General features: G+C 43.7%; 1 protein-coding gene across 3 annotated transcripts in view; it reads right to left on the bottom strand.

Moving 5' to 3' along the window:
• The window catches only part of Pkia (cAMP-dependent protein kinase inhibitor alpha), an 81,099-nt gene extending 77,645 nt beyond the window's left edge, over positions 1 to 3,454 (bottom strand). For all 3 annotated transcript variants that reach the window (XM_057790979.1, XM_057790983.1, XM_057790980.1), the window contains exon 1: positions 3,317 to 3,454. The gene's annotated coding sequence lies outside the window, so the exon portion shown is untranslated. The remainder of the gene's footprint in view (positions 1 to 3,316) is intronic.
• Between the last annotated feature and the right edge of the window lie 10,829 nt (positions 3,455 to 14,283).

Here is a 14,283-nt window from a genome sequence, read left to right as displayed (position 1 = left end):
GTGCAAGTTCACACAAAAGGGTGTAAGACATAAAATCTATAGGGATTTAAACATGAGGAAGAAAGTTTATCTCATCAGAGGAAGCTTCATGGAAGAGTCAGAGACAGCTGTGAACACATTTCAAGACATGGCAGGACAGCTAACCAGGCCTGCATGAGAAAGCATGCATAGGAATGAATTTATGTTTGGCTGGGCGTGGGCTACTGGATGACAAGCTATCACTCTGCATGTTGTATATCAGTTATTATAAATACTAAGAAGAGTATCGCGGAACTCTGTCCTTTAACGCACCACTGGTAATATTCAAAGTAGCTTTTGTGTTTGAGCCAGGGTCTCATATTCTAGCCCAGACCTCCAATATAACAGCATTTCCCCTACTGATTCTCACTGGAGGAACTGGATAAACAAAAATGACATTTCTTCCTTCATCTTTCCACTTTTCAGTATTTTAACTTAAGGCTATTTTAGATGTAGTTAGGAGCAGCCAGACAAGACTGCAGCTCTTCTTTTGTCATGAGAAGTCAACTCCGACCTCTTAGTTCGCCCCTGCGTAGGCTCTGCTATCACTGCTTGCTAGACAGTGTTCAAGGGGTTAGAGAGCAATTGATTGACTTCAATTCTATCTTGTCAAACATACAGAAACACTCCAGTAGCACTGATTCTTTGAAGGAGTCTATACTCCACTTCATTTCTGAACATCAGCGAATTAACTCCTTTTTTCTTCCGAGAAACTTGCAAAGTAAAGAGAATACGGTGATAAATCAATCCTAGTCACAGCACCATTTATGTGTGTGTGTGTGTGCCATGTATGTGTGTGAGTACATGTGAGTGTGCTGTGCGTGTTGAGTGTGTGTGTATGTGAATGGGTGTGTGCATGTCTGTGTGTGTGCATACACGAGTGTGCAAGTTTGTGTATGTGTGTGTTTCTACTGAGAGCTCTAAATTTACAACTATTTCTCAAAATTGTTTAAATGTAACAAGGTCCAAATCTGGAGTTCCGCATGAGTCCTGTCCTCCTCATTTGTACCAGAATGAGAATTATATCTTGAAGTTGCTTTCTTCCCTACAAGGTGCCCTTAACTCCAGTCCTTCACTTAGTGAATCAGTTTCCTGTGAAAACATTGGCAGGCATCCTACCAGTTCACCAAGCACCAGCCCCTTGACCCTGAACCGATTTCTTGCCAGACAATTCATTTTCCTCAGAAACCAAATAATCGAGCCTTAGAATTTTTAATCACCATTGGAATGTTCTTGGGCATCTCTTTCTTAACCAAAACATATAGCTCTCAACAGTATAGAGATTGTTTTTGTTCCTGTAGAGTCAAATGATCATTATATAATTGAACTTCAATTTAGAATACATTGAGCTAAGTTTTAAAGAGAGAATTATTTATATTTATCAGTTATTTTTCAGAAAAAAATGATTGAGTCATTAAGTATTTTTAAATCAGTAAAGGTCATGGAAGTGAGGACTCCCACCCCTATCTTATTCTTTGTTTCTTTTACTAGAAGATGCTATTGAGTCAAAATTCTAGCATCTCAAGTGTTTAATACCTGAAATACAAACCATATTCAAAACACAATAACATCAGTAAACAAACAGAAATGGCCCTCAGTTCCTGAAAATCTCCAAGACGTGTGTGGAGTGGGCCATTTTGTGGTGGGCATCCCCTCCCTCTGCCCAGATACTGAAGGTGCAGACAAAGGAACGAACTCAATCTTCATAGAGAGGATTTCTCAAAAGCGAATTTGTAATTAGAAAAGTGGTACCAATGCACCCTAGAATTAGCCTGGCTTCAGAGAATCGGCAACACTGGAAAGGGGAAACAAGCAAAGGTGTCATTGTAGGTGAAATTATGTCCTCTTTTTCATTGCTTTACCTATTATACTGAATAAAATGGCAAGGCTGTTGAGTCAAACTGCCTTTCCAATTTCAAGTGTCGGATGGCAGATCATTTAAATGAAATGGAATATCGGCTCACAGACTCCCCACAATCTGCTTTACTGCAACTGCTCTCTGATGGTGAAGTACACATTTGCAGGACCCACACCAGCCATCTTAACTGCTCCCATCTTATTCAGAGGTATGTCACTAGGTGACACAAGAATAAGGATTGAGCCTGGGGCAGGGGTTGGGAGAGGGAGCCTATGTGAGGAGACAAACCTGGGATGAACAAATAATCCAAGCCTACGATTGGGCAGACCCCTGGCTGTCTGTCTGCCAATGGGAAAGCCCCAGTTGGAGGTTATTGAGGAATCCTGGGGCAAGAACACTACTTGTTGTTTGGAATGGTTGCCCTAAACTCAGATAGCTAATTTTCTTACACCCCAGTGAACTAGAAATCTTAAAGAGAACTGGAAAGACTGCTGTTCCCAGCTTTCCTTTGCCTATGCCTGCACAGAGGGAACTGTCTGCACAGCCCAACAGTCTGTTTTCCCATTCAAGCCTTTGTGACTAGCCAAACAGAGTGACTGCAAGAAAGGTATGAAAGACAGTTAGAGAAAACCACGTTGGTCCTGAGTTGAAAGCAGGGCATTTTATTCTACGTCTGGGGAATGGAGAAAGCACACCGGTGGCGGTGTGTTAATGAAATTCCCAATAAGGAACCCTGTGAGAGCAATGCCCTTTTTGGGTCCTTGATGAAGTCACTCACGGAACTGAAGGAGGATAAGAGACGATGAGCTGACCCTGAGTAGATAGAGCATCTCTGAAGATCAATGAACTGACTGACAGAGAAGATGGAAATGAAAGAAGCTGCCAAGTGCAGCTCACACCAAGCAGAACTCAGGAGGGCAGCGAAGTTTTCCTTCCACCCAGAGGGACTCCCAAAGCAAAGCATCTAAGCAAGCAGGTGTTATGACATTGAGATGAGTGAAGGAACACCCTGATACCAGGGATGACAGAGAACCAAAGAGGACAACAGAAAGGCAAGATTATTGATGACTTCCCCAACTGCTTCCAAGGATATGGTGCTCCCAAGCCAGGGAGCAATGGCATGAAGGTTGAAGACACAAAGGTGAAACAGGAGCTCAGACTGTTTTACGTTTCGGAATACTCCTCAGTGTCTACCAACAGGCTACGGAAATGGTTGATCACCTTTAAGAGCTGGAGGCTGAAAGCCCCTTTGTTTGCTCTGGAACATCTCTATCCTCCCGTGCATGTTCAATGCAAGGCTGACCAACCTTTCACTCACTTGCTCCTTTTCCCACTGCAGAATGCAGCAGGGTTATCCCTTCTTTCCCGGCTCCTACAAAGCCAGTCATCAATCTGGCGGAAAGCCCGGCTCAGGGCGGCTAGCGCGGGCTCGCGGCTTACCTTCGGGATGAAGAGGCGCGTCTCGCTGCCCTGGGCTGCAGTCCCGCCGACCGTCCGCGTGTGCTGGGATCTGTGGGCTCCTGCGGCCCCCGCCCCACCTGCAGCTGCTGCGGCCGCTGGCTACTCCAGGCGGGCCGAATGAAGTCATCCCCCGCCGGAGCAGCGCACTCTGTGCGAGCCGCGGGGGGAGACGCTCCGCTCTGGGTCGCAGGCCACCGCATCTGCCGGCTGCAATCGACACACGCTGCCCCCCTGTAAGAAGGCTGATCGTCTGTGAACGATTTTACACACAGGCCGCATTGCCGGATTGAACAACAAAAGAGAAGAGACAGATAGACTTGGTCTGCAGGGAGTCCTTGCTTTCTGCGCTCCCCTGTCACCGAGGCTGTTTGGACAGCTCCATCTGACTGTGTGGGTTTCCCACCCTCTCCATCTTCCTTATCAGTACTGTTCATTTCGCTGAATTTGAGGGCTGATTGTCTATTGAGATAAGCAGTCAAATACTTCGGAAAAAAATTTAAGTGGGCAATCGGTCTTCTTTTTTTTTTTCCATTTTTTTATTCTTTTTTAATTAAAATTTCCAACTGCTCCCCATTTCCCTCCCCTCCTCCCACACATTGCCCCCTCCCCCCACTCCCCTTCTCCATCCCCACTCCTCTTCTCCTCCCCCCAGTCCATTCCCCCTCCCTCTCGATACTGAAGAGCAGTCCAAATTTCCTGCCCTTCAGGAAGACCAAGGTCCTCCCACTTCCATCCAGGCCCAGGAAGGTGAGCATCCAAACAGGCTAAGCTCCCACAAAGCCAGTTCATGTATTAGGATCGAAACCTAGTGCCATTGTCCTTGGCTTCTCATCAGCCTTCATTGTCCGCCATGTTCAGAGAGTCCAGTTTCAACCCATGCTTATTCAGTCCCAGTCCAGCTGGCCTTGAAGAGCTCCCAATAGATCAGTTCCACTGTCACAGTGTGTGGGTGCACGCCTCATGGTCCTGATTTCCTTGCTCATGTTCTCCCTCCTTCTGCTCCTCATTTGGACCTTAAGAGCTCAGACCGTTGCTCCAATTTGGGTCTCTGTCTCTCTCTCGATCTATCGCCAGTTGAAAGTTCCTGTGCCATTCTCCTTGGCCTCTCGTCAGCTCTCATTGTCCGCCACATTCCGAGAGTCCGGTTTTATCCCATGTTTTTTCAGTAGCAGTCCAGCTGACCTTGGTGAGCTCCCAATAGATCGGCCCCACTGTCTCAGTGGTTGGGTGCACCCCTCATGGTCCTGACTTCCTTGTTCATGTTCTCTCTCCTTCTGCTCCTCATTATAACCTTGGGAGCTCAGTCCGGTGCTCCAGTGTGGGTCTCTGGCTCTATCTCCATCCATCGCTAGATGAAGGTTCTATGGCGATATGCAAGATATTCATCAGTATGATTATAGGATAGGTTCATTTCAGGTTCCCTATCCTCAGGTGCCCCAATGAACTAACTGGGGACATTGCCCTGGGCATCTGGTAGCCATTCCAAGTTCAAGTCTCTTGAAATGCAAATCAAAACAACTTTGAGATATCATCTTACACCTGTCAGAATGGCTAAAATCAAAAACACCAAGGATAGCCTTTGCTGGAGAGGTTGTGGAGAAAGGGGTACCCTCATCCATTGCTGGTGGGACTGCAAACTTGTGCAACCACTTTGGAAATCAGTGTGGCGGTTTCTCAGAAAAATTGGGATCAACCTACCCCTGGACCCAGCAATACCACTCTTGGGAATATACCCAAGAGATGCCCTATCATATGACAAAAGCATTTGTCCAACTATGTTCATAGCAGCATTATTTGTAATAGCCAGAACCTGGAAGCAACCTAGATGCCCTTCAATGGAAGAATGGATGAAGAAAGTGTGGAATATATACACATTAGAGTACTACTCTGCGGTAAAAAACAATGACTTCTCGAATTTTGCATGCAAATGGATGGAAATAGAAAATACGATCCTTAGTGAGGTAACCCAGACCCAAAAAGAAGAACATGGGATGTACTCACGCAATCGGTCTTCTTAAATCCCGCACAGGACGATTCACTTGCTTTTCACACACACACACACACACACAAGCACACACACACATACACAGTCAAAACAGTTATGAAAGCTAAAAGCTTTGGACCTTTGATTTTCTTCCTATTGTGATAGAATGAGTATCTCCCAACTCAGTGAAGAGGGGCAGAACAGAGAAATTACTCAAGGACACAGAGAAGGGTCATCCCAGGATTTTAGTGCTGTTCCCTTGTGGACAGATGTTCCTCCCAACACCCTGCTCTCTCCTGCTCTTCTTATCCTCCAGTCCCTGCATTTTGGGGAAACTGCCTGGGTAGAAGCCATAATATTTGAAAACCAAGAGTCAGAATTCACATATAGAGATGAGTGTAACTCCCACCGGGTTTCTCAGAATTTCCCATGGAGAAAAAATAAACACCGGGTGCACACAAGTCTCTTTCTTGTCCTTGCCTCTTTAAATGCTCTCGCTTTTGTTTCCTTCCAGTTAGTGCCCGAACCAACCATTGAGGGGCTTGGTAGTCTTAAGGGGGAAAGGCAGCTGAGATTTTCGATATTTGTTGCTTGGCCAGGGTTTCTTTCTCAAACAAGTCATTTCTAAGGAGGGATTTTCCTTACACCAGCATTCTGCAGGGTGGCAGTTCCTCATTTGACTTATCTTGGCTTCCTCTGTAAGATTCATTATGTCTTGTCGGTATTACCCTGAGAATCTGTCCAGCATCTTATACTGAAGTTGTATAAGGTCACAGAAAATACTAAATGAAAAATTCCTGCTCCTCTATCAGTTCCAGAGCAAAGGAGGTAGTGTAGCCAGCAGAGATACAAAACAAACAAAATGAAAATAATAACTCAGAATTTGGTGTGGAGTGTGTGCACTTAAAATTTGGGACAGCTTAGTCCATCCCTATGACTCATTTTCCTTAGATAAAGCCCTCCATCCTATTTATTGTAGAATGCTGAATTCTTAACTGGCATCATAGGCCTATGTGCATAAATCTCATAACTGCCAAATAAGGTTGAGAAATAACATCTTAATTTTACTATTATCAAGCTTAAATTAGCCTTGAATATGTACTTTAGATGTAAATGTGGGTAGAAACATCAACAGTAGTGAGCATGTTGGAAGGTCATCACTAGTAGAAATGGTAGATGATCCCTCAAAGCAGTGTTTAGAGCTAGATCACCATATTAGTTTTTTTTTTCAGAGTTTAGTAGGTATCATTTTAGCATGAGGTTGATGTATAGGTGAACCGGAGACAGTACAGTTTCCCACATGTCACACTCCCTCTATTCTACCATGAAACACACAGAAATACAGCAGCTTCCTTACCTTAATAACTGACACACATGCATTAACTAAAGGTTAATACCGATTTCTCTAGATTCCCTAGTGCCTTCAGCTCTTTTCTATACTCCTGTCCAAGATACCACATTATATTTAATTGTTATATATATCCCTTAAGATTCATGCAGGCTGTGACAGCTTCTCAGTTTCCTTGTTTTGATGACCTTGACAGCTGAAAGTTAGTAGTCAGTCATTTTGTGGAATGTCACAGTAATACAAGGTGGCTGATGTCTTTCTTGTGATAAGACTAGGGTTCTAGGCAAGGGAAATGAGGACCACAGAGGTGAAGGGCCCTCTCAGCGCAGCATCTGAGATTACACACCACCACAGTGACATTGTTGATGCTGTCCTTGGTCAGCTGACAGACAGCCGGGGCTTTCTGCTGTAAAGCTGTGAAGCCATCACTACTGGGCTGTTGGAAACCAGCCACCATGTGACATCAGAACCTATGGGGAGCTATGTTCAGCTGTGTGAAGATTGTGTGCAGGATGTGAAATAAGTGGAATTCGTCCACATAGTAAATTTTTTTCTACACTCCCTTATGTAAAATTTAGCTCAATTGGTTAATATAAATAGGGGTTTTATACATTTGGCAACAATCCAATATTGTCTTATTTATTTGTTCAAAATATTCCATCTCTGTTGGTTTGTAACTGCTTAGTAATTTTTTATTCTTAATCACCTTAAATATGTATAACAATTCCCTGAGTTTTCAAGATGTCCCAGGTTGTTCTGAACTGCCTAGAACTGCAAACAGTCAAAGAGACCTTTCTTCAAAGAGGCCCATTTCCTCTTATTGAGGAATAATAACAAAAACTAAGGTATGGACTCCAAGTTTGTTTCTAGGTAATGCAATGTTGATTAGGCCTTCAATACAAGAGAGCTGAATTCTGTGTATATGTACTATGTGTATACACACACCAATAAGTGTTTCTATATGTACCATGTGTGCTTCTAAATATCTGTAAACCAATTGAGAGTTATAAGGGCCTCAGATTGCTCTATTATCACTAAGATCCCTCTAGGCCATCTCCCTCACCAATCTGTGAATACTAACTCCAACAGTAAGAGATGAGACTCTACCACCTACTCTTATTTACTCAATTGCTGACTTCCAGTGTAGCTTTGACTATCCAGGAACCCTTTATGTAGACCATGCTAATCTTGACTCTCAGTGATCTGCAAGCCTCTGCCTCCCTACTGCTGGGATTGAAGTATCATACCTGGTTCTACTAAAAGTTACTTAAAAAGTTTCACTGTCTGTTCATCTCTGTATTATGGTACTGTTTCTTAAATACTTTGATTACCACACTTAGAAATAGTAGCTCTCCCTGTAATTCTCTAATGGCGTGTTTTTGGTACCACCTGTGTTATTGTTACTCTTTGTCTTTCCTTGAATGTTTGCATAAACTTCCCACTCGAAAGTTGTAGATGCTTCAGAACCTGGGCTGCCATAGCAATTTATAACTGAGAAGATAACTTTGCTAGACATAAAGTGCCACATAATCTCAAAGGGAAGTGGGGGTGGGTGAAGGGATCGAGAAAACCTAACTATGAAGCAAGGCTTCATAATTGGCTGATCACTCAACCTGACTATTCCCCGCACCCACATGTGTTTATATATGTGAGTGTAGGTACCTATGTGGTGTGCCTGTTGAAGTGCAGAGAAGAGAGCAGTTTCTGGTGTCAGTCTTTGCCCTACACCTTTTTCTGAGGCGGGGGTACTAGGTTAGCTAGCCTGTAATGGAGCTTCAGGGCTTCTCCCATCTACACTTCCCATCTTCCGGGAGCCGGGGTCAGATCTACTATCAAGCACCTCGTTACTTGACTTCTGGGAATCTGTTCTCTGATAGTTACCTTTTAAAGACAAGGGCAAACTATCTCCAGAGCCCTGGGTATTGCTATTTATTTATTTGTTTGTTTCAAGGAATAGAATCAGGATGTGGATGCCGCTAGGGAGAAGGCAAATGTAAGCATTGTGAATGGAGAGAGGCATAGAGAAATGGATAAAAAAAGGAAAAATGAAAGGGAATGTTTTGTTTCAATACACAGTGTTAACGTCTGTGTTTTTAGAAGCAGGCACTCGCGAGAGACCATGTGAACAAACAAACAAGTAATAAAGAGCCCCCACCTCAAAAGAACAAGAGACATTTACTTTTGGGCCAAATATGAATGACTGGGAACTCAGATATACGTTACCCAAAACTCCATTCAAACACGGTAATGATCTGATAAAGCTATTCTCGAAACAAAACAAAGACAGTCATAAACGAAGGTACTTTTTCAACGCATTAGTAGAAACATAAAGAAGATGGGTATGATGGCTAGGGCTAGCTTTGTCAGCTTGACATGGTGTTCCTGGGAAGCAGGGATATCCTCTGAAGGATTGTCTCCATCAGAATGCTCTGTGGGACTTTTCTGGATAACTGATTGATGGTGGAGGGCCTCTCTCAACTGTAGATGGGTACCATCCCTGGACAGGTAGGCCCTAGGCTGTGTAAGAAAGCAAACCGAGTCAAGTGGTGGTGACACACACACACCTTTAACCCCCATACTCGGGAGGCAGAGACAGGGGGATCGCTGAGTTTGAGGCCAGCCTGGTCTATGGGACCAGTTCCAGGACAGCCAGGGCTACAAAGAGAAAACCTGTCAGAAAAAAACAAAACAACAACAACAAAACAAACAAACAAATAAACAAAAAACAACAAAAAACCCCACCAAAGTGGGTGGGAGAAACAAAGAAACTCATGCTAAACAGGTCAGTAAGCAGTGTCTTCCGTGGTCTTCCAGGCTCCTGCTAGTGGAGCTCCTCCTGCCAGGACCGTTAACTGGCAGTGTAAACAGACATAGTCCTTTCCTCCCCAGGCTGATTTTGGTCAAGGTGTTTGTTACTGAAAAGGCAAAGCAATTCGGACCTACTGCTTTAGGCACAGTAGGGAAACCTCAGCAGTGGGCCTCAGAGGCTGTCTGATGGTGTTCCTCTTTTGACTGGGGAACGTAGGTGTTGCCTATACAGCCAAAGGATTTGCCTCATGGTCAGACATGGGGGAGGGGCGACCCATCGCTTTTAGGAGGCGAAAGATGGCCAGGATCGTCTGGTTCTGGACGTGCTGCTTTGGCATCCCTGAAGTGCGGGTCAGTTAATCAGCCATGCAGAAGTTCAGCAGCGGCATGGTGGGAACTTCCGCTCACTCCGGCTAGGAGGTTTCATCTGATGAGCGAGGTGCAAGAGTTCTTTTTTTTTTTTTTATTTTATTTTATTTTATTTTACACGAGGAACTGTATTTTATTTTTTTATTTTTTATTAATTAATTTATTTAATTATTAAAGATTTCTGCCTCTTCCCCGCCACCACCTCCCATTCCCTCCCCCTCCCCCAATCAAGTCTTCCTTCCTCCTCAGCCCAAAGCACAAGCAGGTTTCTCTGCCCTGTGGGAGGTCCAAGGACCACCCACCTCCATCCAGGTCTATTAAGGTGAGCATCCAAACTACCTAGGCTCCCACAAAGCCATTATGTGCAATAGGATCAAGGACCCATTGCCATTGCCAAGAGTTCTTTTCATTTGTTTTTGCTCTCCAAGTTTTCAGTGAACGCCGTGTATTAGAAACGGAATCTAGTGGTCAAGGGCCTTTGCTACCTTTCTGATGTCCTCAATTAGAGATCAAGCAGTGTATTGATACCAGCAAGGGACAGTGCAAGCAGAGAGGTAGAGCCTAGCCGGCAGGCAGAACATCTCCTTCCTTAAAGGAGCCCTTCCAGAAGCATTCATTTATATGTAAATGTTTTATCAAAAGGGTAACTGGGTATTTCATTAGCAGACATTAACAATTTAGCAGAGATTAGCGTTTCAGATTTATAATTGAGAGGGACTTCCTTCCAGCATCTGTCACCCCATTGACAGCCAGGTCTCCTACCCTCCACACTCCACAGGGGTCTTTGGAGAGCTGGGACTCCACCTACTGGGAAAGACTTCAGTGCTTGGTACAGAGCAGTGCCAATACTGTTGTCTGTGACTAAGACTAGCAGAAGGGGGCTGGGCTCACAGGAAAGCTTCTATTTTCCCACTCTTTATCTTTGCGAGTGTGGCTAGGCTTGAGCTCTGATTCATTCTACAGACATCTTCTAATTTCATGTTAAGAATCTTGCTTCTTAAAGTATGTTAAAAACAATATTATATAGGGTCTAGGCAGGATAATTTGAGTATAGTAAAGCTAAGGGACATACACTGTTATGGTTATACTGAAGAAATAATGTAATCTAAGCTATTTTAACATTTAAAGTATAGTTATACCCACTAATATATAGCAAGGGAGATGAAAATTCCCTATAATACAAGTTGTAAAGAACACTAACTTATGTGAAGGTTGATATTATGTACTAGAGCGTCAACAGATTTGAGCAGACACAACAGAAACAATTCATTGAGAGGATAGTGATGGAAAGGAGCAGAAGGAAGACTGCATCCTTAGCTCCCACTCCCACCTCCTGTCTTCTTATTGGTTCCTTTGTCCTGGTAAGGAGTTGCCATGTAACCCCTACACAGTACAGTATAAGGTGGAAATTGGAATCTGTGTTCCAATGTAAGATGAATATTTCCTTAAGTAAAGTGCTTACTGCCCAAATATCCAGGAATGAGCTCAACTTGGGCTATGGGAGAATTATTTCTAGTGGTTCAATAAACAGCAGGAGTCCTCAAAAACTTGTGAAATGTTTCCCATATGCCAAAAGAATTATTTCCCTTACCTCTACCTGAATTTTATTTTTTAATATATTTTATGTCTGTTCATAATGCATTCTGATTATTCTCCCAAGCCCCTGACCTCCCTCCTCCCCTCACACCTTTCCTCCACCCAAGTCCTTTCCTCAGATTCATATTTTTGTTTTGCTTTGTGACCCGTTGAGTCTGCCCAGGGCTGCCTGGGTGAACACAGGTTTGGAACTGTCCATTGGCTGCTGTAGGCTTAACCACTGGTGCGGAGCAGAAGACAATGATTGCTCCCCTAGAATCTGTGAGAAGGGTGAGGCCCTGTGAGTCCCTCCCCATTCGTGCATCTTTCTAACAAGCTGCGGGAGGTGACCTCAGATGCTGTGGATACCGGAAGCCACAGCTGTGTCAGGTTCGGAAGGTAGTGTCTCCTAGCACTCTCTGCTCTCCCCTCCATGACGTTGCCTGAGCCTTAGGTGGGGAGGTATAAATGATGGGCTGAGCACTGCACCATCCCTTCTCAGCACCTAGAGCAGCCGTAGGTCTCTGCATCTACCGCTCATTCCAAAGGGAGCTTTCTCAGATTACAGCTGAGAGCAAGAGTCTGGACAGGAGGCCCATATGTGTAACTCTTCAGCGACTTTGGCTGCTTCAATGACATGAAAAGTCTCACAAAATTTTACCCAGAACTTTAGTATCTCTCTCCTAACTTCACTTCAAGAAGGACCAGAGCAATGGAGTCATAATTAAATCAGATGTAGGAACAGGGAAAGGGTTTTGCTTGTTTGTTTGGAGATGGACATTTTTTATGTTAATGAGAAGATCTATGGCAGAGGGAAACACTGGCATGGCAGGGAAGAGGACACATTCTACGAAAAAGCTGTGTGTGTGTGTGTGTTTCTGTGTGTGTGTGTGCACACGCGCGCGTCCAGCGAAGACAGCAGGGTTTGGTTTTTGGATCAGAGATAAACATTTATTTCAGTAAAGAAGGAAGGACACAGAGTGCACAGCATTCGTTGGACCCAGACACAACAGTGGACTTGTTTAGAAAACTTCAAAACTGGGCTGGTCTTATGTGTGCTCCCAGTGATAAAAGGATAAGAAGAAGCGGCTGAAACTTTAGAGGGAGAAAATGTTGGGATTTGTGAGAAAAGTGAAGTTCTGTCATGTTCTTGCAGGGCGGGGAGAAGGAATCGGTTTGCATTCAGATCCCTCTGAGCTCTGAGTTTGCTCAGGGTTGATGAGTATGAAGTTAAATATGACCAATGGCAAAGGTGCTAGGGCTTCTCCAGCCCTGCTTGTCTGTTTGATGCAGGTGCTGAGTTGCCTTAGGGGGTCTTAGGCTTTTGCTTGGTCAGCCATCTGAAAAAGAAGTCAGGTTGGCCTGTGAGTGTACCTGTGGCAGACTGACTATACTGATTGCTACTTATTGTGGGAGGGTCCCTGGTCTCAGTGGGTGGGGCCATATCCTGGGCAGGTGGTTCTGGATGCATAAGAAAGTTATAACTTTTAGTGACAGATATCCTACAACTTGATGGTGATTGAACATATCCATCAAAATATCACACTATTTCAGTATACCCATAACTATGCACAATTAAAGCCAACTTCAAATTGAAGTTGACCGCATAGAAATAAGCATTGTAGAACTTGCAGTGTTTTCTAATTCATTGCTCTTCTGTAATTATATTCACGACTTTTTTATGCTTGATGACAAATTTATATGATTTTTCTCTGGCTCTGGGAATAAAGACATAAAATAAAGTTAAACAAACGCTACTCTCTAAAACATATTCAATGTTGTCACTGACTCCATTTTTTGCTCTTTCACATGAATCTGGTTTTATTATTTTTGAGGCCTCTCCATTCTATACATGATGCAATTCTGCCCTCTTGTGGCTAATTGTGGAACTGTCGACATGATTTTTTTTTGTTTCCCTCCCCCCCTCCCCACACCCCACCACTGTTTTTCTTTTTTTCTTTTCTTTTTTTTTTTTTGTGGTTATGTAGTCAAAGAACAAAACTCCAGAAGTTCAAATATGCTAGTCATAATGGGAAAGATGACATTCAGAGCCATTTATTTTATTTAGTTTTCATTATTCTCTTTTGATCCGCCATGTTCTTTGTTGTCCCAACTCGTCACTTCCAGACCCATCCTGTTCTGTCCTACCCTATAGAACCTAATAGATCCTATTCTCATTGTGTGTAACTTGGAACTTCATACACATTAAATAAATGCTTTTTCACTGACATTAATTCACATATGAGAAGGCAGCATTTCAGAAGACAGTTTGTCTCGGCATTACTTAAACATTAAGGTAAAGGGAAGTTTTGCATTGATTAATCTTTATTTGTTAAGGATGCATGTAGATTATGGAAAGTCCATTGTGAAGACATCAACATCTGGTCTCAACATCTGGCCTGGCATTAATAAATTTCTACACCAGTTTAGGGGAAAAAAAGCCTTCTTGTGCTTACCTAAGCCTTCATGATTTTGTTTCTAGACATCATATATTAAAAACACCACAACCATCTTTCCTTCTGTATCCATTAACTCATTTATTTCAAAAAGGCTCTTGAGCATCTCCCACGTGTTTGACCCTATTTTAGGTGTGGGGGTGACATTCATTTTCTTTTATAAAAGACTTGTGCTCTGAGCTGCAAGTTTGCTCTGGTGTGGAGGCAGTCATTGCAATAGAGCTGCAGGTTTGCTCTGGTGTGGAGGCAGTCATTGCAACAGAGCTGCAGGTTTGCTCTGAGGTGGAGGCAGTCATTGCAACAGAGCTGCAGGTTTGCTCTGAGGTGGAGGCAGTCATTGCAACAGAGCTGCAGGTTTGCTCTGAGGTGGAGGCAGTCATTGCAACAGAGCTGCAGGTTTGCTCTG

Source organism: Chionomys nivalis, chromosome 16, assembly GCF_950005125.1.
Source record: "Chionomys nivalis chromosome 16, mChiNiv1.1, whole genome shotgun sequence".
Taxonomy (NCBI): Eukaryota; Metazoa; Chordata; class Mammalia; order Rodentia; family Cricetidae; genus Chionomys; species Chionomys nivalis.
The sequence above is the reverse complement of the archived record's forward strand: the minus strand, read 5'-3'. Positions and strand labels throughout refer to the sequence as shown.